This window comes from Piliocolobus tephrosceles, chromosome 19 (genome assembly GCF_002776525.5).
Source record: "Piliocolobus tephrosceles isolate RC106 chromosome 19, ASM277652v3, whole genome shotgun sequence".
Classification (NCBI taxonomy): Eukaryota; Metazoa; Chordata; class Mammalia; order Primates; family Cercopithecidae; genus Piliocolobus; species Piliocolobus tephrosceles.
The window spans coordinates 49,481,477-49,507,518 of record NC_045452.1 but is presented as its reverse complement, the minus strand read 5'-3'; the positions used below and the strand labels follow the sequence as shown (position 1 = coordinate 49,507,518).

Sequence of the window (26,042 nt, the reverse complement as noted above, 5' to 3'; positions counted from 1 at the left end):
CTTCCTTCCTTCCTTCCTTCCTTCCTTCCTTCCTTCCTTCCTTCCTTTCTTTCTGGGATGCAGTCTCGCTCTGTCACCTAGACTGGAGTACAGTGGCCCGATCTCGGCTCACTGCAAGCTCCACCTCTCGTGTTCATGCCATTCTCCTGCCTCAGCCTCCCCAGTAGCTGGTACTACAGGCACCCGCCACCACGCCCAGCTAATTTTTTGTATTTTTAGTAGAGACGGGGTTTCACCATGTTAGCCAGGATGGTCTCGATCTCCTGACCTCATGATCCACTCGCCTCAGCCTCCAAAGTGCTGGGACCACAGGTGTGAGTCACTGCACCCAGCCTCTCTCTTTCTTTTTTTTTAGATAGAATTTCATTCTTATTGCCCAGGCTGGAGTGCAATGGCGCAATCTCAGCTCACTGCAACCTCCGCCTACCAGGTTCAATCAATTCTCCTGCCCCAGCCTCCTGTCCCAGCCTCCCAGCTAGAATTACAGGTGCCTGCTACCACACCTGGCTAATTTTTGTATTTTTAGTAGAGATGGGGTTTCACCGTGTTGGCCAGTCTGGTCTCGAACTCCTGACCTCAGGTGATCCACTTGCCTCCCAAGTGCTGGGATTCTAGGCATGAGCCACAGCTCCCAGCAAGAAATGTTTCTATTACACAAAATAAAGTAAAGCTATGCAGTACAATATTTTTTCCACGTGGCAATGTTTGAAACATGGAGATTTTCAATGTTCACAGTTTCCTTCATGCAATGCTGTATCCTAGTTCAGGGACATGGTTTCTCTAGTTAACAGATATTCTGTCTTTGGAAATGATAGATCTAAATGTCAGTCTTCATGTCTTTCCAGGAGGGCATCATCATTGTAAGGTGCCATGTGAATAACATTCTGAGATCACCTGAAAGACTAACTTAAAAATCAGACAGGCTAAGTTTTAAAACCACAGCATTTTCTCTCATTTTAAAAATGATTACTTTATCATAAAAGAAACACTAGGTTCACTGTTTCATTCTGCAAATTGTGAGGAATTACATTTGAAGGTAAGTAGGCCACTTACAACTTATTCATCCTAGTCTTCAATTATTACAGCTATTTAAGTGATAATTGCTATTCTAATTTCACTAGAATTCCAACTATACTAGGAAAAGAGGTAAATAACTTTTCAGGGGCTCATGCTTGCATTTCTTTGATTATACAAGAGAAAAGAAGACAATATGTGAGTTTCTCTTCACTCACTTCTGGCAACTTCCATCTGTGCATTAAGAATTCTAGAGCTGTAGTACCAGGAGGACAGGACCACCCTGCATTTAAATTGGGAGCCTCTACAAAGTCACCTTTAGACTGTAGAGTCATGCTTCTCTCATCAAATCAGTCAGCCCTAATTTTCGTTCAGTGTCGTTTGTTTTCATTTCAAAATGAATAAATTCCTGTCAACGTGTTCAATGTAGTACTTGAAATGAAATGCTGGATATGTCACACAGACAGCTGAGATTATCTTTTGAAGTTCTAAGATTCTGATTAATGAGAAAATGATGTAACACCAGATTCTTCTCCCATTCCTCCAGGTTTCTAGCTTGAAATTTCCCTTCTGAAAGTAAGCCAACTTTTCTCCTCCAACGTAGTGCCACGTTTCTGTCTGCTAAGGGGACTGATATGATTTGGCTCTGTGTCCCCACCTAAATCTCATCTTGAATTGTAATCCCTATTTGTCGAGGGAGGGATCTGGTGGGAAGTGACTGGATCATGGTGGTGGTTTCCCCCATGCTGTTCTTATGATAATGAAGGAGTTTTCACAAGATCTGATGGTTTTATAAGTGTTTGGTAGTTCCTCCTGCATTCATTCTCCTTCCTGCTCCCTTGTGAAGAGGGTGCCTGCTTCCCCTTTGCCTTCTGCCATGATTGTAAGTTTCCTGAGGCTTCCCCAGCCATACAAAATTGTGAGTTCATTAAACCTTTTTTATTTATAAATTACCCCATCTCAGGCATTCTTTACGTGAAAACAGACTACTACAGGGACTAAGTGTCATAAGAAGGCATAAAGCTTTCAGAGTATTGCAGCTCTGTCCAACGGTGGTCAAATTATTTGAGGAGTGGGTGGGCTGGGGTTAGTATTAGAGTTTACATCATGGTCCTGTCTTTTGACTTTTGTCCTTCCCTTTCTCCTGTCCTCAGAGTCTCAGAGCCAGGAGGGTGGCTGACTCTGATGATAGAACAAGAACCAAATATGCTCCTGCTGCTCCAGTAGAGTGGTCTTCACGTGATCGAGATTCTAAACTCTCAAACCAAGGCAAGAATAAGGAAACTGGAACAGGAGGGCACGCCGGGCTCCAGCCTCCCATGACAGTGAAACATTGCCTTAGGATGGCTGCTATTAATACAATTGAGTAAATAGAACACGTAATTTTGTGATTAAGTTATGCACGATTTGATTTAAATTAGTTTCTGGCAGTTGCTAGGTTTCACTCTGGCATACTCTCTCGGTGTGGAAGCTGCTGATTCAGAAAGAGATGTTCCAAAGCTCATGTATATCCTGGACACATCTAAGTACTGAATAAAATGCTGGTTAAATAAATGAATTAATTTTCCAAGAAAGACATCAATTACTTTTAGATTCTTTTGCTTTCTTAAACAGATGTGTACACATTCAGAAACATAATTGGAGGGGGGACAGAATGGGGGAAAATATGGAACTGCTGGGAGCTCAGCCAGAGACTGAAGATGATGCAGACACGTATTGAGAGGACCACATTGGGTGTCTGGAAACTGAAAGAACAAGACACTTGGATTCCTATTTTTTCACAGGTTGGTAGGATGGGGACAGAAGAATGGGTGGTGAAAACATTATCTAGAGTTAAGTACTACTTTCAGTTTACTACTGCCACAGAAAACACTTTATTTTTCCATGGATGTTCAGAAACCTTTATTTATTTCCTCCCTTAGCAGTGTGGATTGTGTGGGACAGCACCATACTAATTTCATGCAGCTGCTGGGACTGTCTCTAGGCAGAGTTAATTAGTGTTAGTTAACAGCGTTAGAGTACCCACATCCATAAAAAAGTAATTTCCCTATTGCAAAGTCATCTAAAATTTTGTGTCAACTCAGACTTTCCTATTTCCGCTGAATGTCATTCAAAGGAAACACCACTAACAAAAAGCTAACTAACCTCCATAGAAATAATTTTTAAATCCAAAGTTTGATGTCCAAATTCCCCTAGGCCAGGTCAATAGTGAAGCCACACAATCAATGCTGACGGCTGTGTCTTCATAAACAAATAACCACGTCATAAGATCATAAGATAACTGATTTCTAGATACTTACACAGTAGCAGAAATCAGAAAGATACCTGCTCCCCACAAAAGCATCAGAACTAAAAGCACTGTGAACTCCCTTTTGTCAGTTTGGATGCAAAAATTAAATATATTATAAACGTGGATAAACTTCACTTTATCTTTAACATGCTAGATACTGTAACTTAGAGATATTAAAATAGTGAATTCAGAAAACTTAGGGCTTTCAGTCTTCAATTCCCAGACTGTTTATAAAATGCATTCCAAGCCCTTTTAGACATTTTACACATTATTATTGTCTTGAAAATATAAATCTAACAGGTTGAAATAAAACATGATTTTCAAATGGAGAAAAAATAGTGAAATATATTTCCTTTGAAAGATCAAGACTTCTTTGCATTTCTGCCTCCTTTCTTATAGCTCCTGCCTCTGGCAGAGCCATATGCTCTTAGAAGAACAGAGGAATATGCTAATATAGTACCAAGAAGTCAAACACCTTTATTTATTTCTAAGTTACTTGAGCACTTTGCACCCACCACACTTGAGTGTGCAGGATTTTTGTCCCTCCTACTTTTATTTTATAATAAAATCTAATATGTCTCTTTTTTTCTGCTTGCTTTTATGAGTAGAGATTACACTTTCAGGTAATGAGAAACGCTCATTTCTTCACTCTGCAATTTCCTTCTAATCTTTTTAATTTTTATTTTTCCACCTTGAGAGGTGTCCTTGCTACCTTATACCCTAATGGATTCCTCAGCGCTCCACAGACATGGCTACAGATGTATGTAAGTTATTGCATTCCTCTGTCTTCTGTCACTCAGCTGCAAACTCTGTAAAATTCTTTTCTTTCTAGCCCTAAAATGGCTACTTAAGATCGCTTTTCCCAGTAGTTACCGAGAGGGCCTTTAGGGAAAGAGATGCTCTTCGGCTGGCCCTGAACCACCATCTGCCAGGGGACAGTTAATCATGCTTCGAATGGGGACTAAGAGGAAGGATGTAGAGCAGAATAAGAATCCTTCCCTCTGACAAATACAGCAAACTGGGTTATATTGTCTACCTGCACATTGTCCACCTGTGAGAGCCAGGAGCAATGCTTCTTCACTTCTCTTCAATACTTCTTTACTACTGTTCTTGTTAGCTTAAATTTTGTCTAAGAAAATTCTTCTTTAGACAACTCAGTATGTTCTTGGCACGTCCTACACTCAACCACGGGCCTTAAAACAAAATCCTTTCAAGAACGATGTTCTTAATATAAAGCGGTAGTTCTGAATCAGGGATGATTTTATCATCTCCACCCCTAGCTACATTTTGGCATTATCTGAAGACACTTTTGATTGTTACAATTGGGTAGGTGCTACTGGCATGCAGGGGGTAGAGGCCAGGGTGTTGCTAAATGTTCTGCAATGCACAGGGCAGCCCCCCACAATGAAGAATAATCTGATCCTTGTGTTGAGGTTGAGAAATCCTGAGACAGAGGTCTGACTACCATCTCTTCAAGCCAGAAATTACATAAGACCTGGTTGAGAAGCCTGCAGAGTTTTTGATAACACCAAATTTTGGATTTTGTTCCACAGACAAAAATCAAAACTAGCATTGTTGCATCCATGACTCACTAACACACAGTAGCATTGTTAGAGTAAACAGCGACCTGTTTCTAAATATTCTTTCTTATACATACAGACAGCTGTTCATGAGCATGGTACGATATACTTCATCAGAGGGACTGCTCTGAAAACTTGTTTGCATAAGGGAAAAGAATAAATGAAGTTGCTTTTCTCCCCCAGGAATGCATGTACTTTGAAAACAGTCTCTTTGAAATGGCTTCCCTCTTCCAAATCTTCTTGAGGTTACAATGCAGAGTATTTTCTTCAATGTTTCTTCCATCTGTCTCTCTTTATGAAAGAAGCTCTTCAATTGCATGAAAGGCTCTGTTATGGGATTGTTTTCCAAAGACTGAAGATTCTGGGGTCTTAACTCATTTAGTAGTAAAATAGCAGTGCACTTTGTGGGAACCGCCTCCTCCTAGCACTTTCCTGAGTCTGCCTAAGTGTAGAAATTCCCAAGCTAGCTAGATAGCAACTTTCTCTGTGGGGCTGTGCGACTCTCATATACTTCATCCAAAGGAGGGGTAGAATGGTGCCCATGGAAAAGGGAGAGAGAAAACTAGAAAAATCACAAAACCGCTGAAGATTAATGCATCATAAAATCAGGGGAAATGGTCAAATAAAAGAATGGGACAGTGTGTGTGTTTTAAAATATCCTGTACGTCTTTTTCTGGATATTTCCAAGATGTGTATGGATGTCAATTGTAGTAAACAGAATTATTATCTATACATTACAGCCTCTTAATGGGATCTGCAATAATAATGGAATTCTTTTGAACATTTTCTGTAATTAATCTAGATAGCAATTTGCTCGTATGTATGTGGCTTTTAGAACCATTAAGAGAATACAACCTCTGTGCATTATGGAAGTTGGTGTGACCCTCATATAAAAATTTGCTCAGGAGAAAGATGAAAAAAAAAAAAAAAAGAACTGCAATATAAAAATATTCTGTAACATAAATTTTTTAAAATACAGGACTTTGGACATTGTGGGAGGAAGAAGTACTCCATTAATATATTTATTTCTCTACAGAAGGAAAGTTTCCAGGAATCAGAGAATGATTTTAGAGGTCCCAAAAGGCTCTTGTGCTTCAACTTTTAATTTGGTAGTGACAGAGGCAATTGAAGTAGACTTGCCTTTGAGTCAGAAGTCTCTACTCCTCTCTTTCATTTTGGTTCTAGTTAATTTCTCCTGAGCTGAGATTCATTTGTGTGTGTGTGTGTGTGTGTGTGTGTGTGTGTTCCGTGTAACGCAAAGACAATAAGAGACAGAACATTTGCATTTTACTTCCATGACTTGCCTTTTTAGCATCACTTCAGATAAAACTATTTTTAAGCTTGTTCTGTTGCACTGGCAATGGGGTCCCAGCTACCACTCTTCCATGCCAGAGGTGACGGTGCAGAAAGGAGCAAAAAGTGCCTTCCCTCATGCAAGGCACTTGAAGGTGTTTATACAGGAAAATGATTATCGAGACTTTCTAGACTGGATGACCTCTTTTATGGGGAAGATGTTCTTTAGGAAGCCAAGAGACTTGGGTGCTATTTCTCCGTACGCCTAAAGCTTCTCGGCTTTGAAAAAGACACTAAGTCAGTTATTTTCATCTTTGACTTGGGATAATAAAATCTGATGCCAATGATCTTAGTCTCTTAAAAGTGGAACCTGAGGCCAAGGCTTTTGTGTGAGTGTTTTGAGATGGGAATTCTGGGGAGACTTATATGGTAGGAGAGTAAAATATTTCCTATTTTAGATTATTAAGCACAATGAGGGCAGAAACTGTGTCTCAACCATTTGTGAGTGGCTCATATAGTGTCTGGCTACCAGTAGGTGTTACAGGTAGAACTGGGTCAAGTAAAAAAAGATACCTTGTAATGAGAACATGACTTTCTTAGGAGACAAGGTCTTTATAGATGTAATCAAATTAAAACGAGGTCACTAGGATGGGCCCTAATGCCATACAACAGGTGTCTTTATAAAAAGGGGACATTTTGACATGGAGACAGATGCGTACAGAGAGAAGATGACTTGAAGACACAGGGAGAGTTCATCTACAACAGCGGCCCCGCCTTTTTGACACCAGAAACCGGTTTCCTGAAAGACAATTTTTCCAAAGACTGGAGGTGAGGGGTGGTGGGAGCTGGTTTTGGGATGAAACGGTTCCACCTCAGATCATCAGGTATTAGATTCTCATAAGGAGTGTGCAATCTACATCCCTCCCACGCACAGTTCACAATAGGGTTTGTGCTCCTAAGAGAATCTAATGTCCCCGTTGATCTGACAAGAGGTGGAGCTCAGGTGGTAATGCTCACTTACCCCCTGGCCGCTCACCTCCTCTTGTGAGCGGTTCCTAACAGGCCATGGACCGGTACTGGTCTATGCCCCTATAGGACTGGGGACCCCTGATACACAAGCCAAGGAATACCTGAGGCTTCTTGAAGCTAGGAGGGAGACCGGGAACAGATTCTCCGTCACAGCCCTCGGGAGCAACCAACCCTGCTAACATATTGATTTCAGCCTTCTAGCCTTCAAAACTGCAAGAAAATAAATTTCTGTTATTCTAAGTCACCCAGATTATGGTACTTTGTTATGGCAGTCGTAGGAAGCTAATACAGTATTCACTGAAGTTTTGAGTTTTTAGAATGAACAGATGAGTGACAAAGATATGAGTATGATGTTGTTTTTTACAGTAGTTCACCCAGCATATCTTGCAACATCCAGATAAATTCCCACAGGTGCTATTCTCTAGTCCTTCCCTGATCTTTTGGATGCGGGGAGATCTTCTCTATTAATAACTGCATAGTCCTTCTTTGTGACTTTTCTGGAATGGCTAGACAACTCATGTTTTAAATTTGTGGTCCAAGAATATATTGAGACTTCATCTGGAATTGGAAACACGTTTTGTCACCCGTTGTGCTCAGTTTCACCAAATTAAATGCCCTGAAGGTCCTGTGTGTTAGTAAATGCCTCAATCTGCTCCTCCAGTAGTGCCCATATCTGGGTCTGATGCTCTGCTTTCTTCCACACCTGGCATTTCTAACATCAGCATAATAAGTGAGAGGGCGCAGGGGTGCCGATGACTCTAACAATGACCCTTGTCAGCACTCGTGGGATTGGGACAAATGACTGCTAATATTCAGATATATAAAACACGCACACGTAGCCACCATTGTCTCCTGGCAGGGAGGTGACCAGGCTTGCTGGAAAGCAGAAAAACTCACATCCATTTTCTTGAATACCCAAACCCACATACTCCCAACAGGATTTTGATAAACGTATTACTCAAATAAATCTAGTTTATTGTTGTGCAAGCAGATAAATATCTTCCTACCACTTCTTGTTCCAACTTGCCTCAATAAGAACAACTAATAAAAATATATTATTTCAGCATTTGTTCATGGCTTGTGCAGATATTATCTTTGAAATAATAGACTTTAAAACAGTGGTCTCAAAATGCTTCCATGAGAAATTCATAGAGGCAAAGTATTCACTTGCCTAGGTCCTCTGTAGTGGTTGATAAAAATCTTAACAATTAGTGTCACCTTATTTCAGTATGAAACAGAAAACAGTGATGTTCTTATTAATAACCTTTCTAAATTAGTAAGTGGGATGAGTCAGGAGGGAATTAATGACACCAAATGGTAAAAATAATGCAGTGAATATGGTTGTATTCAGAAATTTTAATTAAATGTGGTTTATATTATAATTGGTTCTGATATTTTATTAACATGCTTCTGCATGTAACTCTATCAAAATAGGCATACAGTCACGCCAACAGTTTTTAAACATTTGAGGTTTTAATAAATCCAGTACCTACAGTGACTCTGATAGCTGCAGTGTTTAAATGAAAAACAATGTCAACCTTTTATTTTATCCGAATTATGTAGCTCCAAAACTCATACTATGGCTGCCCTAAAAACAGCTACTCATTCCGTTTTCTCCAAGAGAACTTTATATATATATTTGGTAGAGCAGGGACTCACTATTGTTAATAAATACGAAGGCCCCAATGTCTAATGGAGTAAGAGAAAGAAAATGTAAGCTTTGTGGGGGAAAACAAGGTACTAATTACATTTACTTACATTTTCATTTGATACTAATTGATTTTTGTTTCAAGATCAGTAGAATATGTGATCATCATGCTCTTGCGTTTAGGACTAGCTGAAGTCTTGGTTGAAGCAGACGGCATGCTGGTCAGTGACATGTCATTCTTGGACTTCAGTTTTTTCTTATATGACAAATACTAGTAATGGTTGGTACCTGGTTCATGGGAAAGGTGTTCATACGCTTGATATCACACTGTTGGGAAAATGTTGATCTGATTGGCTGCACAAACCCAAGCCAGTGTGGGCTGGACATCACTGATGAGTAAGTGGCATTCCCTTGGTGAGAATCACAGGTTGACATCACCCAGTAAGCATCTTTTGGCTATACCAGTAGTGAAGATACTGAAAATACTACCGTACTGCTAGTTGGCAAATAACTGCTGTCTTAAGACTCCGGGAGCTCCTGCCACTCCTGTCACTATGCCAGGCCCCCTATTCCTCCAGTTCTACCAAATAAAAGATGAACACTCAGCAAGCAGCTCTGGGACAACCAGATCCATTCTTTTGAGTGGATGCCAAGCCCCCCAGTTGTCTGAATATCATTCCTGGAGTTATGATATCACCTCATAGCTTATTCGTTGGAACTTGCCTGTTTTCAAAGGATCAGTGCATCATTGAAAAACAAATTAATTCCTTTTGGAAGACCTGGTTCTTTTTACAGGCACATTTTTTTCACTTCATTGAATCTTTCGAAATGGAAATGTTTAAACACTCTCGACTGTCTTTTATTGAAATATATGTCTTGGTCCATAGATAAGAAAATCAACTGAATACGATTTTTGTTCATTATTGAAGAAGGTTTTAAGTCATATTTAAAAAGTGCTTGCTGCCCTTTTTGATTTGTATTATGAAAAAAATGACTTTAGATAAAAGTAGTTTATGAAAGTGTACGATTTGTCTACGACAGCATTAACGCTCAGGGAGAACCGTTTCCCGCCCTCTTAAAGCTAATTTCTAACTTTCCAATACACTAGTGTAAACAAGTTCTTACATACTATTTCAATAGAACCAAAAATCAATGGCAAAATGTTTTAAACTACAAAGACATGGTCTTCTATGTAATCAAGGACAAAGTTTTATCTTTCATATTCTTGTGGAAAGGAACACACTTAACTATTTGTCATCCCCCCTCCACCTTTTTTTGAACAAAAACTAACTGCAGTTCTAAAATTTTCCTCATTAACATAGAGCACTGTTTAAAACCAGTTTGTAAATTTGCATACATGAAACCCAAAAGAGAGATCCTCAAAAGGTTCAAGGACTAAAATTGTGCAAAGAGCCATCAACAAATTAGGCAGAAGCAGTTTGCAAAGTAGATGGGCCCATTTTCTTCACCACTGAATGGCTATGTTGGGTTAATTACGCATATGATAAATATAATGTTTCAGAAAAGTTTTAAGTTTTCATTGATCTTTGCTACAACTAAAATTTCTAATGATTGGAAAAAATTTTAACCTATATTGCTACATTTACTAATACAGGGGCAATGAACAGATACTGTTAATGATAATGATGGCGGTGATGTTGAGGGAGAGGAGACTGATAAAGAGTCCATGTAACTTATAGATGGGTGCAAGAATTTAAATTTCTCAACAGGAATTCTGGAGAACAGAAGCTTTATAAACTTTTATAATAATATGTTTTTGTATTAGTTGTATCAAAACAAAGCAGTAAGGAACAGGGCTCTCGTCTGCTTCTCATCAGTGTAAGTTCTTCTGAACATTCCGCATGCAAGAGGACTGGGAAAAGATAAACACACAGGACACAGAAGGCCCTGTTTTCTCTAGGCTTCAACTCATTTTGGCCCATGGCAGTATATTCTGGAAATAATATTTCAAAATGAGCACTGATAAATGTTCAGTGACAGAGTTAGATTCCCTTCTTCACCTGTGTTAGGTAATCGATATCCAACTTTGGTATTCCCAAGTTTTCTGCTTGTCTACTGGAGCTATGTGGGCAATTCTTCTTGATATATGGCTACCTGTCTTTTGCCAAGGTAGAGTCACGTAATGTTTCCTTCTGCCTTCTTTATCACACTCTACAAAGAAGCACAGCCTACTTTATCAAACATAGGCAGTAACTAGATCATCCCACTTGGATTCCTATATATCTCTACAAGTCAGAGCCGGTATATAACAACCTCTCATACACCATAGCTCATCTAGAAAATGATAAAAATGTGTACAGCACACAGGGGCAAAGGGATGAGGGGGTTGACATCAATATCTCAGCACATTTGTAACATATTCACAGGGGCTTGTATGCATTTTGTGGAAAAATCTGTCTTAAATGAAGACACTTTAAACTGTATTCATTCAGCTTAAAATAATAGCAAAACAACACACCTTCTCAAGTCTTGTCCATCCCTTTCCCATCTGAAAAAAGTGTTTACTCATTCACTCAATCCAAGTTTTATTTTTAGGCTATATGTAGCCAGACCGTATTTCTATGCTGGATTTAGCATACAAAGATAAGGAACTAATATTTTCTGCTACTCGGTGGATTTATATCCTGAATATGAGCTCTATTGGCAAGACATTCATCTTCCTTCCCTACTGTCCCCTTCAATTTTTTATTCCGCAGAGAATTATAATATCCTTATATCCACTGATTTCTTGGTTTATCAACAGAAAGCACTTTTGTCCCCTTGACTTACAAAACCAGCAATCTACTTTTCTTTCGCTAACCGTATGAATACAACTCCAACATATTATTCAACAACTTAAGCAAATTCAGACCGTTAGGAAAGTAGAAATTTAAATTCAAGATGCAGATTAATTTTGAGAGTATATCACAGTTGGAACAGGGGTTAGGGAAACCAGACGTGTGTTGAAGGTCAGTGAAGAGGATGAAGTGCTGTTTCTTTATTTTGTTCTTTTTTTTTTTTTTTTTCTGAAATGGAGTCTCACTCTGTGGCTCAGGCTGGAGTACAGTGGCACGATCTCAGCTCACTGCAACCTCCACCTCCCGGGTTCAAGCTATTCTTCTGCCTCAACCTCCCGAGCAGCTGGGACTACAGGCGCCTGCTACCATGCCTGGCTAATTTTTGTATTTTTAGTAGAGACAGGGTTTTACCATATTGGCCAGGCTGGTCTCTATCTCCTCATCTTGTGATCCGCCTTCCTCGGCCTTCCAAAGTGTTGGGATTACAGGCGTGAGCCACTGCATTAATTGCTGTTTCTTTATCTACCTTTTTTTCTAAGTTGAGGTCTCTGATCTGGGCTGGCTTTAGGGATGTGAGACCTGTGCAGTGACACAGGGCTTGCACATCGAAGGATGGAGCTTTGTTTCATGCCCTGCTGTTTCTGTCTTGAACTTCTTAACAATTTTTGGAACAAGGGGATCCACATTTTCACTTTGCACTGTGCCTGTGAATTAAGTAGCTGGTCCTGCTCCTCATATACCATCTTGGGGTTAGTTGATTCTTTGCTTTTACTGCTAAAAACATCCACCAAAGCTCGGCCGGGCGTGGTGGCTCAAGCCTATAATCCCAGCACCTTGGGAGGTCGAGGCCAGCAGATCACGACGTCAGGAGTTTGAGACCAGCCTGACCAACACGGTGAAACCCCGTCTCTACTAAAAATACAAAAATTAGCTGGCATGCACTGTAATCGCAGCTACTCAGGAGGTTGAGCTTGCAGTGAGCGAGGATCGCGCTACTGCACTCCAGCCTGGGTGATGGAGCAAGACTCCGTCTCAAAAAAAAAAAAAAAACTTCACCAATAGTTGCTTTGTCAATAGATGGCTTTAAACCACTGAAGAGTCAAGGAGTTTGGAATCTTGGTATTGCTGGACTTGTAGACTTGTAGTACTAGAGTACTGAGAAGCACCTGTCTCTGCTTCCTCTCTCCAGCTACCAAGGAGCTCAGTTGTTCAGCTGAGGAGGTAAGAGCAGCAACCAGCCTGGACAGGCTTCTGCACTCCTGGCACGGTCCAGGGAGACTCATCTTGCTGGTGGTATTTCCCTGCCAGCCCTCATCCCTTAAACTTCCCTTCTTCCAAACTGGGAAAGGGAATAAAGGACAACAGGAAAGGCCAGGTCTCCTGTCTGTGCTCCATGGTGAGCCCTTTCCAACTGTGTGTTATTTTGCTTCCAGTAACCCTGGAGTTTAATCCTGTTACCATGGTGATCAGTTGCTGTCTGCTAAGTCATTTTTTTACCTTTCTCTTTCTTCAACAGGAAATTTGCATTTTGGAACTTCTCCTCAAAACCTGTTCTTCTTAGCATCCCTTCTTCATTTCTACTACTGTAGGAACAAACTTCCTTTTTAGATTTGAAGGTGCTAAACCTCTCTTTAGTAGTTTTATACTGACTTTGTATTAGTCTGTTTTCATACTGCTATAAAGAACTGCCCGAGACTGGGTAATTTATAAAGGAAAGAGGTTTAATAGACTCAAGGTTCAGCATGGCTGGAGAGGCCTCAGGAAACTTACAATCATGGTGGAAGGTGAAGGGGAAGCAACGCACCTTCTTTACAAGGTGGCAGGAAGGAGAACGAATGCAGAAGGAACTACCAAACACTTATAAAACCACCAGATCTTGTGAGAACTCCCTCACTATCATGAGTATAGCATAGGGAAAATTGCCTCAATGATTCAATTACTTCCCATGAGGTCCCTCCCTCCACACATGGGATTATGAGGATTCTGGGGATTGCAATTCAAGATGAGATTTTGAGTAGGGACACTGCCAAACCATATCAATGATTTACCTTTTTTTCTTTACTTTATCACTTACCTTCATAAGAAACTGTAGCTGAAACCTTAACATACTTGGTCAAATACTTGGATTGCTTAAGGTGAATATTGAGTTTGTATCAACGAAACACTTCTCATGTAATCAGCACATAATTTGAATAACTATAAAGTTAAGATATACCAAGAAAAGATTTGTAGAAAATAGTGTTCGTGAAGGAATATTGCTCAACTTTTATTTATGGAATTGAAATTTAAATCTACACGTCTCTGTAGCACCCCAATTAAAATGAGAGGAGAAAAATGGAGACAGGAACTCCATATAGTTTCCAGTGTGGAACGAGTGGTTGGTATTTATTAATAGTGACAAAGAGGATGATATTTTTAATATTTTAGCTCCCTGTTGATAAAAGTGAATGAGTCTAAAGTTTAGAAGAGGTTGTTAGTAATTTAGTGATGACCCAAACAAGCAAATGTGGATTTTTCAATGAGAAACTTTTTGCAGGGGTGGTGGAGGTCACTTTAGCCAGGATCTTTTGCCAGGGGTCTTAAGTAGATATCAATTCAACGTTCATTTTTTTCAATACATTTTAATTGAGTGACTACTACATCTGAATTATTGTTCCGGGACTGTGCTTGAGCTGGCTGGATACAGTCCTTTCCCTCATAAACTCTGTCTACTGAGGGGATGTCAGACAATAAAAGAAGAAAATAAAGGGGTCAAGTATCAAGAAAGGGAAGTACAAGACTGGTCCTAAATTAGCCTAAGGAAGAAGATCTCACCCCTGACTGTACATTGGAGTCATACTGGGAAACTTAAAAACAAAAGTAACAATAATCAAATTTTCAGGCCCCACCCTAGACCAAGTAACTCAAAATCTCTGGAGATGAGCTTGAGGTGTCAGTACTTGGTGACTCTTGTGAGGATTGGGGTTCACCAATGACCCACCATTGGGTAGTGGGTCAAACTTCAACCAGCACCAGAACTACCTGAGGTGCTTGCTAAAACATACATTTTAGTTGCCACCCTAGAGATCCTGATTCAATGGGTTAGGGATGGGGCTCTAGAATTTATATTAATTATTAATGAAGTCCCAGGCATTACTGAGGCTATTAGTCAAGGGACTGCAATTTCAGAACCACTGTTATATGAAAACCGTGAAGGTTTTCCAAGGATGTGAAATCTTTCCCAGGACTAGAAGGATGTATGAACAGAGAGAAAAGGTGATTGGATAGGGTTTGGGGTATGGATAACAGGATTGAAAAGGCCCAAGTCAAGAAAGCATTTGAAAAATTGAAAAAGGTCTAATTGCGTTTGGAGCATAGAGTGTTTAGGGACATAGGTGACGTGCGAAGCAGGGAACGAATATCTGGTGATACTGAAAACCATATCAAGAAGTTTGTACCTCATTCTAAGGCCAATGGCAACACACTGAAGGACTTTAAGTAGAGGGATAATACGATCTGATCCTCATTTTGGAAGGTTAATGCAGGCGACAGTCAGACTAGAGGCTGTTTCAGTAGCAGTAGTTCTGGTGGCAGAATGAACAGAAAGAAAAAAAAAAAAGACAGAAAAGTGAATCCGCAGAACCTGGAGACTAATTGAGTGGTAGTGGGTCAAAGTGAGGGAAGAGTCAAGGATGACACCTCTGATTTAGGTTTAGAGAGCTAAAGGGTGGAGCCCTTCACCATGATGCAGAACAAAGAATTTGGATCAGTGACATATGCAAGCTGTGGGAGCTGCGGCAGATTATCTAATGTCCTTGAACTTCAGCTTCTTCATCAGTAAGAATAATAAACGTATCTACCACACATCTACAGCCATCTGATCTTTGACAAACCTGAGAGAAACAAGAAATGGGGAAAGGATTCCCTATTTAATAAATGGTGCTGGGAAAATTGGCTAGCCATAAGCAGAAAGCTGAAACTGGATCCTTTCCTTACTCCTTATACGAAGATTAATTCAAGATGGATTAGAGACTTAAATGTTAGACCTAATACCATAAAACCCCTAGAAGAAAATCTAGGTAGAACCATTCAGGACATAGGCATGGGCAAGGACTTCATGTCTAAAACACCAAAAGCAACGGCAGCAAAAGCCAAAATTGACAAATGGCATCTAATTAAACTAAAGAGCTTCTGCACAGCAAAAGAAACTACCATCAGAGTGAACAGGCAACCTACAGAATGGGAGAAAATTTTTGCAATCTACTCATCCGACAAAGGGCTAATATCCAGAACCTACAAAGAACTCAAACAAATATACAAGAAAAAAACAAACAACCCCATCAAAAATGGGGAAAGGATATGAACAGACATTTCTCAAAAGAAGACATTTATACAGCCAACAGACACATGAAAAAATGCTCATCATCACTTGCCATCAGAGAAATGCAAATCAAAACCACAATGAGATACCATCTCACACCAGTTAGAATGGCAATCATTAAAAAATCAGGAAACAACAGGTGTTGGAGAGGATGTGGAGAAATAGGAACACTTTTACACTGTTGGTGGGATTGTAAACTAGTTCAACCATTATGGAAAAGAGTATGGCAATTCCTCAAGGATCTAGAACTACATGTACCATATGACCCAGCCATCCCACTACTGGGTATACACCCAAAGGATTATAAATTATTCTACTACAAAGACACATGCACACGTATGTTTATTGCGGCACTATTCACAATAGCAAAGACTTGGAATCAACCCAAATGTCCATCTGTGACAGACTGGATTAAGAAAATGTGGCACATACACACCATGGAATATTATGCAGCCATAAAAAAGGATGAGTTTGCGTCCTTTGTAGGGACATGGAGGCAGCTGGAAACCATCATTCTTAGCAAACTATCACAAGAAGAGAAAACCAAACACTGCATGTTCTCACTCATAGGTGGGAACTGAACAATGAGATCACTTGGACTCGAGAAGGGGAACATCACACACTGGGGCCTATCATTGGGAGGGGGGAGGGGAGAGGGATTGCATTGGGGAGTTATACATGATATAAATGATGAATTGATGGGTGCTGACGAGTTGCTGGGTGTAGCACACCAACATGGCACAAGTATACATATGTAACAAACCTGCACGTTATGCACATGTACCCTAGAACTTAAAGTATAATAAAAAAATAAATAAATAAACGTATCTGAATCATAGGGACACTGTGAGGGTTAAATGTGGTTGTGGGTAAAAAACTTAATACAGAACCTAGAGTGCAGTTCTCCTACCTCCTGTCTTCTCAATTTAGTATACGTGTTTTGTCCCAGCTGAGTGAAAGCACAGATCTCTAAGCACATAAGTTTGTGTTATGTGTTTTGCATTATATGCTCTTAATGTCGGTAAGATGAGAGAGAAAACCACGGTGATGCTATACTGCCACCACGCTAGAACCAAAGCACAGGATAAAGCTGATGTGTTGTTTTCTCATTGTGCCAAATTTTGCAAAACAAAATTAAGATTTAATGTAAGTGGTTTCGGGGAAATATTTAAAGCAAGATTCTAGCCCATTTCCTTGTGGTGACTCAGTGCTTCCTAAGAGCAGTTTATTGTTTTGTGTGTATGCTGGGACTCCTTCACGAAAGATGTTTGATGGACAAGACTAATGTCTGCTTCATATGCTGACCCTTATCAGAACGTTTCTCTGGGTACTTAAGCTTCAAAGGAAATTATCTGACTTAGGATAGAACAAATCCATCTAACAACCAACCATGTTTTAATAGAGTTTTACTCTACACATGCCCTATCAAGAATGCAATCTGTTGACCATTGCTCTGTGCTCCCCACCCCAATAAAAATGTGACGAAAATTAATCTCTAGTTTTTCAGGTCAGTTACTGGTGGGTGAATAAGTTGTTCTGAAACAGATACGACCTCACAGATGTAAATCCTTGACCCAGAGTCCCAACTTCAACGAAGCACTTCCTGGCTTGACCACTTCTAAGAGATCATTGGCCCCTGGTCTTTCCTGAGTTATTTCTCTAACACTCTTATTCTTTACATTATTTAACCAGAGGGCTTTTCAAAAAAAGGGAATTATACTAATTCAAAATGATTTGGGAAAATATTTTAAGGTCCTCTTCCTTGAAGTATTCTATTTAGAATTGTGAGATAATGCCCCCAAGAAAATAAGTCTTCCTATTTGGTGCGACTACATGGTGATCTCACAGATAGGCCACCCAGCTGAGCACAGAGCAAGCTCAGCTTAAGGATGAGTATCTGAAAAGAAGCAGAAATGTTCTGTTTTTCTAATTCATTGAGAATTGCTTTTACAAAAGTGACATATTTGCTTTTAATCCCCAAAGCGACAACCATGTTTGTACTTTATCCTCAGAAAAATATGTCACATTTCTTTGACTCTGCATGAAATGCCTGTGATAAGTCAGACAGAGAAACCATTTCTTCTTTGCCATGAATAAAATATTGTGGAGGTCAGTGAGTGCATGTGTGTGTGTGTGTGCGCGTGTGCTTTGGAGGCTTATGTGTGTAAGGGGGCTTATGATTTTCAGTGACATTCGAGTTTATTTCTATTATTATAATTAAAACAGTATAATAAAACAATAGTTAAAACAATAGTTTTGTTTTGCCGTTTTATGGTGTGTGTGTGTGTGTGTGTGATCCCAACTAAAGTTAATGTGTCATTTCTGACATAATTATCTTTACCACCCACAAAAAGTGGACTTTAGATCAATTGAAGAGTAAGTAATAAACTATATAAGGGGAAGCTTTATGGCCATAAATATATAGTATGAGCCCAAAGACATCTACTCAATGTCTTCTCTCCCAAACAACTTAGGGATTCAATGGCTGAACAAAATTAGCTAGGCTCCAAAAATTCCACTAATTTACTATGTAATAATATCGTTTTAAAGATGTGACCTTATAAAAAGTTACATCTTCATGGAACAACTTCTGCTGGAGGTATCTAGCAGACAAAATGTAGGTAGTGTGATTGGTGAAGGTTAATTAGTTATATGACTGGGACCTGCAAAATACAAGTACAAAGAGAAAAACCCCTCATGCCTTGATTTTCTTCTTGGAACACTAAATACTATGAAATAATTAAATCTGAACTGTAATTTGGGCACTTATTTATTAGCTTTGTGGTCTTGGTCAAGTTATTTAACTTCTGTGACTTTAAATTTACTCATCTGTAAAACGGGGCTAATTATACCTATCTCATAAATAGATACTACCTCTTAATTAGGAGGATTCAGTGAGATAGAATATGTAAATACTGTAGCTAATTGGATGCCAGCTAGTATCTACTTACTTTGAAATTAGTAAGTGTTAGTTGGAATTTCCTGAAATGTACTTGTGGGGACTATCATTTTGAACCACATCACTCTTTTCAACCATGTCCATGACATTACAAGGAACCACTATGATTTATGCATTTTGGATTTAAGCTAAATTTATCCATCTTGAACATAATCCATTATTTTGTAATAACATTATTGGAATATTTACAAACATGGTAAAATTGAAAAATTCAGTGCATGAGACAGTTTAGGAAGGCATATATATTCTGAAAAGAAAGTGGGTGCCATCACTTGAATTATTAAAGCCATCAAGTACCCCAGAGGCTACCTAAGACTTCACTTCACTTTGCTAGGGTAAACCTGCCTGAAGTAGCAGAGAATTTGCTAGGGTATCCTTGCCTGCAACAATTGCAACAGAAGCAATTCAATTAAAGCAAACAGGAGAACAAGCAGCTTTAGGGGAATTAGGGCAAGAATCTCTTGTGGCTCAGCATCATTTTATCACTTGATTTCAAGCCAGGAAACTTGTTTCTGATGATTAGATATTGTTTTTAATTGCAGAAGAAGCATCTTATGGATTTCCTATCCATCTTCATAGTATATTTCAATATTTTGTAACTAAATCTCTGTTGCTTCTGCCACGCCTGCTTAAATTTGACACATTGGAGGGTGAGTAAAAACAATTAGAGAAAATGTTTATATGAAAGTCATGTCAGGAGAGCAAGAGAGAGGATCTGCTATTCCTGGATGATTTATTTCCACCCACAACCCAAAATTATACCACCCCCTCAACCTCAGTTTATAGATATAACACATTCCCATCTGGAATAGCCAAGCAATACAAAAGAAGTATTAAGAAAAGTAAAACCCATCTAAAATCTCACTCCCAGGGGTGACATTGCTGAGTATTAAAATGCTCATTTTAATGAATATTCTTTAAGACATCTCTTTTATGTACACACATGCACACATGTATACAGAAACACACACCCTTTTCACACACATATACACAAAATTTTATATAAATGGAATCATACTTATCTGTGCTTCTTTGCAACTTTATACTTCTCTGCAACGTGCTCCTTCCTTTTTCCCTTTCTTTCTCCTTTCCTAAAACCTCCTTCTCTCCCACACTGCATTTCTTCCTCTCTTTCATCCCACCTTCCTTCCTTCCTGTTTTTTATTTTCCAGGAACAGGGAGTTAATTATATAACTTCCATTCATGGCCTACTATCATCCTTAGCCCATGCAATATCCCTCTTTATAAATATGTATGTGTATGCCATTGTATTTCCCGCTCCCATTACTCTCTTCCTCACCCCAAGCTGGTGAGCATTCAGTGGATTTAATGCATATATTTAAATGTCCATAGTTGTTGCATGCACTTTTAAACTTACATAAATTTTGTTGTTTTACAGATATCCTTCCGATTCTTTTTGTTGTTGTTGTTCAGCACTCTCCCTGTTCTTACATGTGCACCTAACCTATTTTTTCTAAATGCTGCCTATTGTGCCCTGGTTCCATCCTCTACCCATTCCTTAGTGATGGGCATTTGGGTACTGCCAATTGACTGTCCCATATACTACACTGCAACACATTTTTTCTTTCTTTTTTTTTTTTTTTTTTTGAGACAGAGTCTCAGTCTGTCGCCCAGGCTGCAGTGCAGTGGTGCTGTCTCTGCTCACTGCAAGTTCCGCCTCCCGGGTTCACGCCGTTCTCCTGCCTCAGCCTCCTGAGTAGCTGGGACTACAGGACTGTTGTTTTTTAAAAATAACATATTACAGGGGTTGTTACGCATCTTACCTTTTGTGAAGCTTAACAGTAAATCATACTATGTCAATATAAAGGAAGCTTTTTCAGTTGTTCCACGGCGTGAGTGGAACACAATATATTTGAATAGTGTCATATTGATAGATGTTTAAGTTTTCTTAAACTTCTGCTGTTAAAACATACTAGAATCAATAACCTTGCACAAACTTACTTCGTACATTGAGTACATGTGAAGAATATTTCCTAGAAGTGTGATTACTGGGTCAAAGGGTAAATGCGTTTGGATTTCTGACAGATACTATTATTGACAAATCACCCTTTATAAAGGTTGCACTAATTTTTATTTCTACCAACAAGGGGTCAGAATGACAACTCTCCATCCCTAGTATACATACAGTGGGTGTTGTTTGGGGTAGTATTTAATCTTTGCCTAGGCTTTTTAAAATATCCCATTATATAACAACTTCTTTTCTTCTTTGGTTAAATTTTGAGATTTATAAGCTATGAGACACTTCTATTTAATGAAATATGACATACACAGAAAATCTCTTTGTTTTTCTTTTCAGTTCATACATGCACTCATTCTAGTATCTGTAGTTGTTTGTTTTTAATAAAACATTTCTTTACAGAAATAAAAATAAAATTAACTATAGACTTACCACTCATTGCTTAATTAATACTATCCCATAAATCGAATCGATTATTTCTAATAATGCCTTAAATGTTTGAAAATTTGTGAGTTTCAACTCTGAGATCACACAAGACACATTTTAGTTCAGTAAATTAAGGTGTAATAGAAATGAATGAATGAATTAATAAATACATACACTTATAAATCAAGGAGTTGCCCAAGCTATCTGATGTTATCTCAAGGGGTATCTTGCAGCTGAAAAGCTCCATGTAGGCAAACAGAAACATCAAGTCATAAAATAAATCCTACTCAGGAAAAAAATCATAATTTGACTTATGGTTTTAATAATTATTAGTGAAGTTGCAGCAAAACAAACCCAGGGTGATTAATCAATTCACAAACAATTCAGAAATTGTTCCCTCCAATACCTAGTTTTTCTGGTGCATTTAAAAAATGTGTGATTATATTTTTAAAAAGTTTTCTTCACAAAATATTAGTAGCATAATCATTTTGTAAAAAGAGACTTCCCTGAATACTCACTGCTACAAGAAGATATCAGTCTAATACTTAAGATGAACTTTAGGGATTTATTCTGACTTTTAAAAACATTACTTCAGGCTGGGTGCGGTGGCTCATGCCCATTAATCCCAGAATTTTGGGAGGCCCAGGCGGGTGGATCACCTGAGGTCAGGATTTTTGAGCTATCCTGGCCAACATGGTGAAACCCTGTCTCTACTAAAAATACAAAAAATTAGCTGGTTATGGTGGTGCGTGCCTGTAATCCTAGCTAGTCGGGAGGTTGAGGCAGGAGAATCGCTTGAACCCGGGAGGCGAAGGTTGCAGTGGGCCAAGATTGTATCACTGCACTCCAGCCTGGACGACAGAGTGAGACTCTGTCTCAAAAAAAAAAAAAAAAAAAAAAATCCTCAAAAAACCCATTATTTCATTTTTGTGCATGTACCTTTTGGTATCATACACATGGCAAAGCACAGAAAGTGCGTGCGCCTTACGTGATAGCTTTGTGTTCCCTGGGTATAGATCCTGGTGGCAGCTGTAGCTATTGAACAGGAACCTGATGGCTTAAAATAACAGAAATGTATTCTCTCACAGTTCTGGGGGCCAGAAGTTCAAAATTAAAGCATCCATTCCCAGGGCTTTATCCCTCTGAGAGATTGAAGAAATGCTGCCACAGTGAAAGAATGGGCTAGGGGACAAGTCTATATTGCCTCTGTCAGTTTCTGGTAGCTCCAGGCATTGCTGGGCTGTGGCAGCATTACCCCAATCTCTGTCTTTGTCTTCTCCTTCCCTCTGTGTCTCTCCTCTGTGTGTTTTGTTGTTGTTGCTGCTGCTGTTGTTGTTTTGAGACAGAGTCTCACTCTGTGGCCAGGCTGGAGTGCAGTGGCGATCTCAGCTCACTGCAACATTTGACTCTCTGATTCAAGCGATTCTCCTGCCTCAGCCTCCCGAGTAGCTGGGATTACAGGCATGCACCACCATGCCCAATTAATTTTTGTATGTTTAGTACAGATAGGGTTTCACCATGTTGGCCAGGATGGTCTTGATCTCCTGACCTCATGATCCTCCCGCCTCGGCCTCACAAAGTGCTGGGATTACAGGTGTGAGCCACCATGCCTGTCCTCTGTGTATCTTACATGGACACGTGTCATTGGATTTACAGCTTATTTAGATAATGCAGGGTAAATGTCATCTCAAGATTTTTAGCTTAATTATATCTGCAGAAGCCCTTTTTCCAAATCAGGTCACATTCTCAGTTCCTGGGGGGTTAGGATATGGACCTATCTTTTTGAGGGCCCCCTTCGACCCTCTGTACCCCTATTCTAAATTCTATTACTGTAGTTATATTTTGCCTATCCCTGAACTTCATGTGAATGAAATCACCCCTATGTCCTTCTCGGTGTCTGTCCAGCTTCTTTCACCAGTTTGCTTTTTGTAAAGAAATGTACACAGAAATGTCTCTGTGATATTGCCACAGTTAATAAATTTCCTGTGAAATCAGAAAGTCCTGAGCAAGACATTGATGACTCTGTGGCACATGGAGGATAAAATCAGGAAACTTCCTCAAAGCACTCGCCAGCCCAGCCTTCCCATTTAGGGCACCCCACAACAAAATCCTACATTTGATCAGTAATTTTAATTTGAGATTTCTCAGTTCTAAGACACTCAGTAAATAGGAATTAAACCTATACCCAATAAGCCTTCAGATAAGAGTGTCTCTGACAGAATTCATCGATGGGTAGTCTTGCTTTGAATAAAAATATCTTCACACTCACACTAAGGGTCACTAAACCCTTTCATAGCTCTGGAGCCAGGCTTTTTCATTTACCTGAGATTCATTGTAATGCACTTATTTCTTCCTCTTTAATGAATGGATATTGCTCCTCTCAAATTTAAATTTAGTTTCAAATACATATTTATGATATCATTGTCTGTGCTCAAGCAGGCGATTTGAAGATGATCTGTAAGTATAACTAGGCAAATTCGCTGCTCAAATGAATTCTGCCAAGATATTTCTCATTAATCCTGGGAACGCTACAGGTGCATTTATTAATACAGAGGACTTAGTGTTAGAATGCCATGATCCTTTCTGACATACCAAGCCATTTTTAATTTGCTCTTATCAGTTAAAGTCTCTCTTTTTCAAAGATATTAGATAACTCTAGTGTGTTAAACATCATGGAGTGATTTGGGGGCTCAAGGGAGAGCATCTCATCTAAATGCTTACCTAATTTTCAAAGGATCTAGGCACCACCAAAAATGGTAAGATTCATAGATTCATCTGGGGGAGAGGGAGAGGGGAAGATAATTTTCTGTTTATTTAATTGATTCTCTGTAACTTTTCTCTTGGCAAGTATAGCTCACTAATGGACCTTCCGCAGCACAATCATTATTAGAAATGTCACTGTGACATTTGATTAATCCAGTCTATTTAGATTTAGAAGACAAATCATTTATTTATCCTAACATAATTAATTACTATTTCCTCCCTTTGGATTTTCCAACAAACAGTATTTAGATACCCTTAACATTTTCGTCTTTAGCCTATAGATGCACCATAATTCTTCATAGGTTAGGTCCATTCCAGCGTGATGCAACAGACATTTTTTGGTAGAACACCAGGAACATTTATCAATCTTGCTAGTGACTTCATTTAAATTTTAATAAGTTACGCATCTTTGGTAATTTCTAGTGCTGGAAATTGACAACAGGGTTTTATGGCTTCCTATTTTAGTGTCCCTCATTTTGGTCCTTGTTTATTCTGATCTCCCAAGAGAAATAACTTCTTAGACACTGTCAAAGAATCTTTGTACAAAGTTTCTCAGTTTGAGACAATATAATTACTTCTGCTCATTCATTTGTTCATTTATGTAATCATTTGTTTGCTTGTTCAATAATCTAACAAATAGTTGTAAGTGCTAAAGATAAATAGCGGTGAATCAAAGAGACAGTCTGTATCTTTCTAGAGCTCCCATTTTAGTGATGGATGAAAGAGGACAAAACCATTCCAAATCTATACAACATGTCAGACTCTGACAAGTACCAAAGAGTGAAATGAAGCAGGATGAGGAGCTTGGAAGGCGAATTGTTATGAGAGTGATTGTTTTATTACACAAGGAGGTCATGATAGGCATTGCGAAAAGACATTTGCAGACAGCCAAAGCCATGTGGTATCTGGGAGAACTTTCCAGGCGGAGGATGACCAAGCCCAGATGTCTTAGAGCAGAAACACAGAATCCTAGAATGGAACCTAAGGAGGCCAGTGAGCACAGTTGAGATGGGATGGAAATGACTCAAGAGAGTGGGTGGAAGTCAGATGACGTGGTGCCTTATAGACCAACGGTCCCCGACCTTTTTAGCACCAGGGACTGGTTTTGTGGAAGACAATTTTTGCATGGACCAAGGGGAGTAGGGAATGGTTTCAGGATGATTCATATGCATTACATTTACTGTACACTTTATTTCTATTCTTATTACATTGTAATGTATCATGAAACAATTATACAGCTTACCATAATGCAGAATCAGTGAAAGCCCTGAGCTTGTTTTCCTGCAACTAGATGGTCTCATCTGGGGGTGATGGGAGACAGTGACAGATTAGCAGGCATTAGATTCTCATAGGAGCCTGCAGCCTATATCCCTCACATGCACAGTTCACAATAGGATTCACACTCCTATGAGAATCTAATCCCACTGTTGATCTGACAGGAGGCAGAGCTCAGATGGTAATGTGAGCAATGGGGAGCGGCTGTAATACAGATGAAGCTTCACTCACTCACTCACTCACTGCTCACCTGCTGGTATGCAGCCCAGTTCCTAACAGGACACATGGCCCATTGGTTGAGGACCCCTGTTATAGACCACTGAAAATAATGGATTTACTTCGAATGAACTGGAAAAGCACTGGAAGTGGCCATGTTAAACCTTACGTGAGCCCTGTGCTCCTGGATATCAGCAATGATGAAAGAAATCCATGTACTCTTTGTGTTAATAGAAACGGCTTACTGTATGAACCACCCTTCCCCGTACGACTTAGATAAGGCTTGGGAACGACCTCCTTGTTTACCTAGGGCAAGGCCAGATGCAGACCTTCCAAATTCCCATTCTTTGTCTCATACATGATTAGCTGAACTGTTGGTCCCCACTGACCAATCAGAACAAAATGCTTGTGGC

General features: G+C 39.4%; 1 protein-coding gene and 1 long non-coding RNA gene across 8 annotated transcripts in view; one reads left to right on the top strand and one right to left on the bottom strand.

The window, feature by feature from the left end:
- The window catches only part of LOC111524984, an 18,779-nt gene extending 16,187 nt beyond the window's left edge, over nt 1-2,592 (top strand). The window contains exon 5 of the long non-coding RNA XR_002725921.1: nt 2,169-2,592. This is a non-coding gene — a long non-coding RNA (uncharacterized LOC111524984). The remainder of the gene's footprint in view (nt 1-2,168) is intronic.
- Nucleotides 1-26,042, bottom strand: part of GRIK1 (glutamate ionotropic receptor kainate type subunit 1) — a 416,917-nt gene that overhangs the window by 231,979 nt on the left and 158,896 nt on the right. The window lies entirely within an intron of this gene.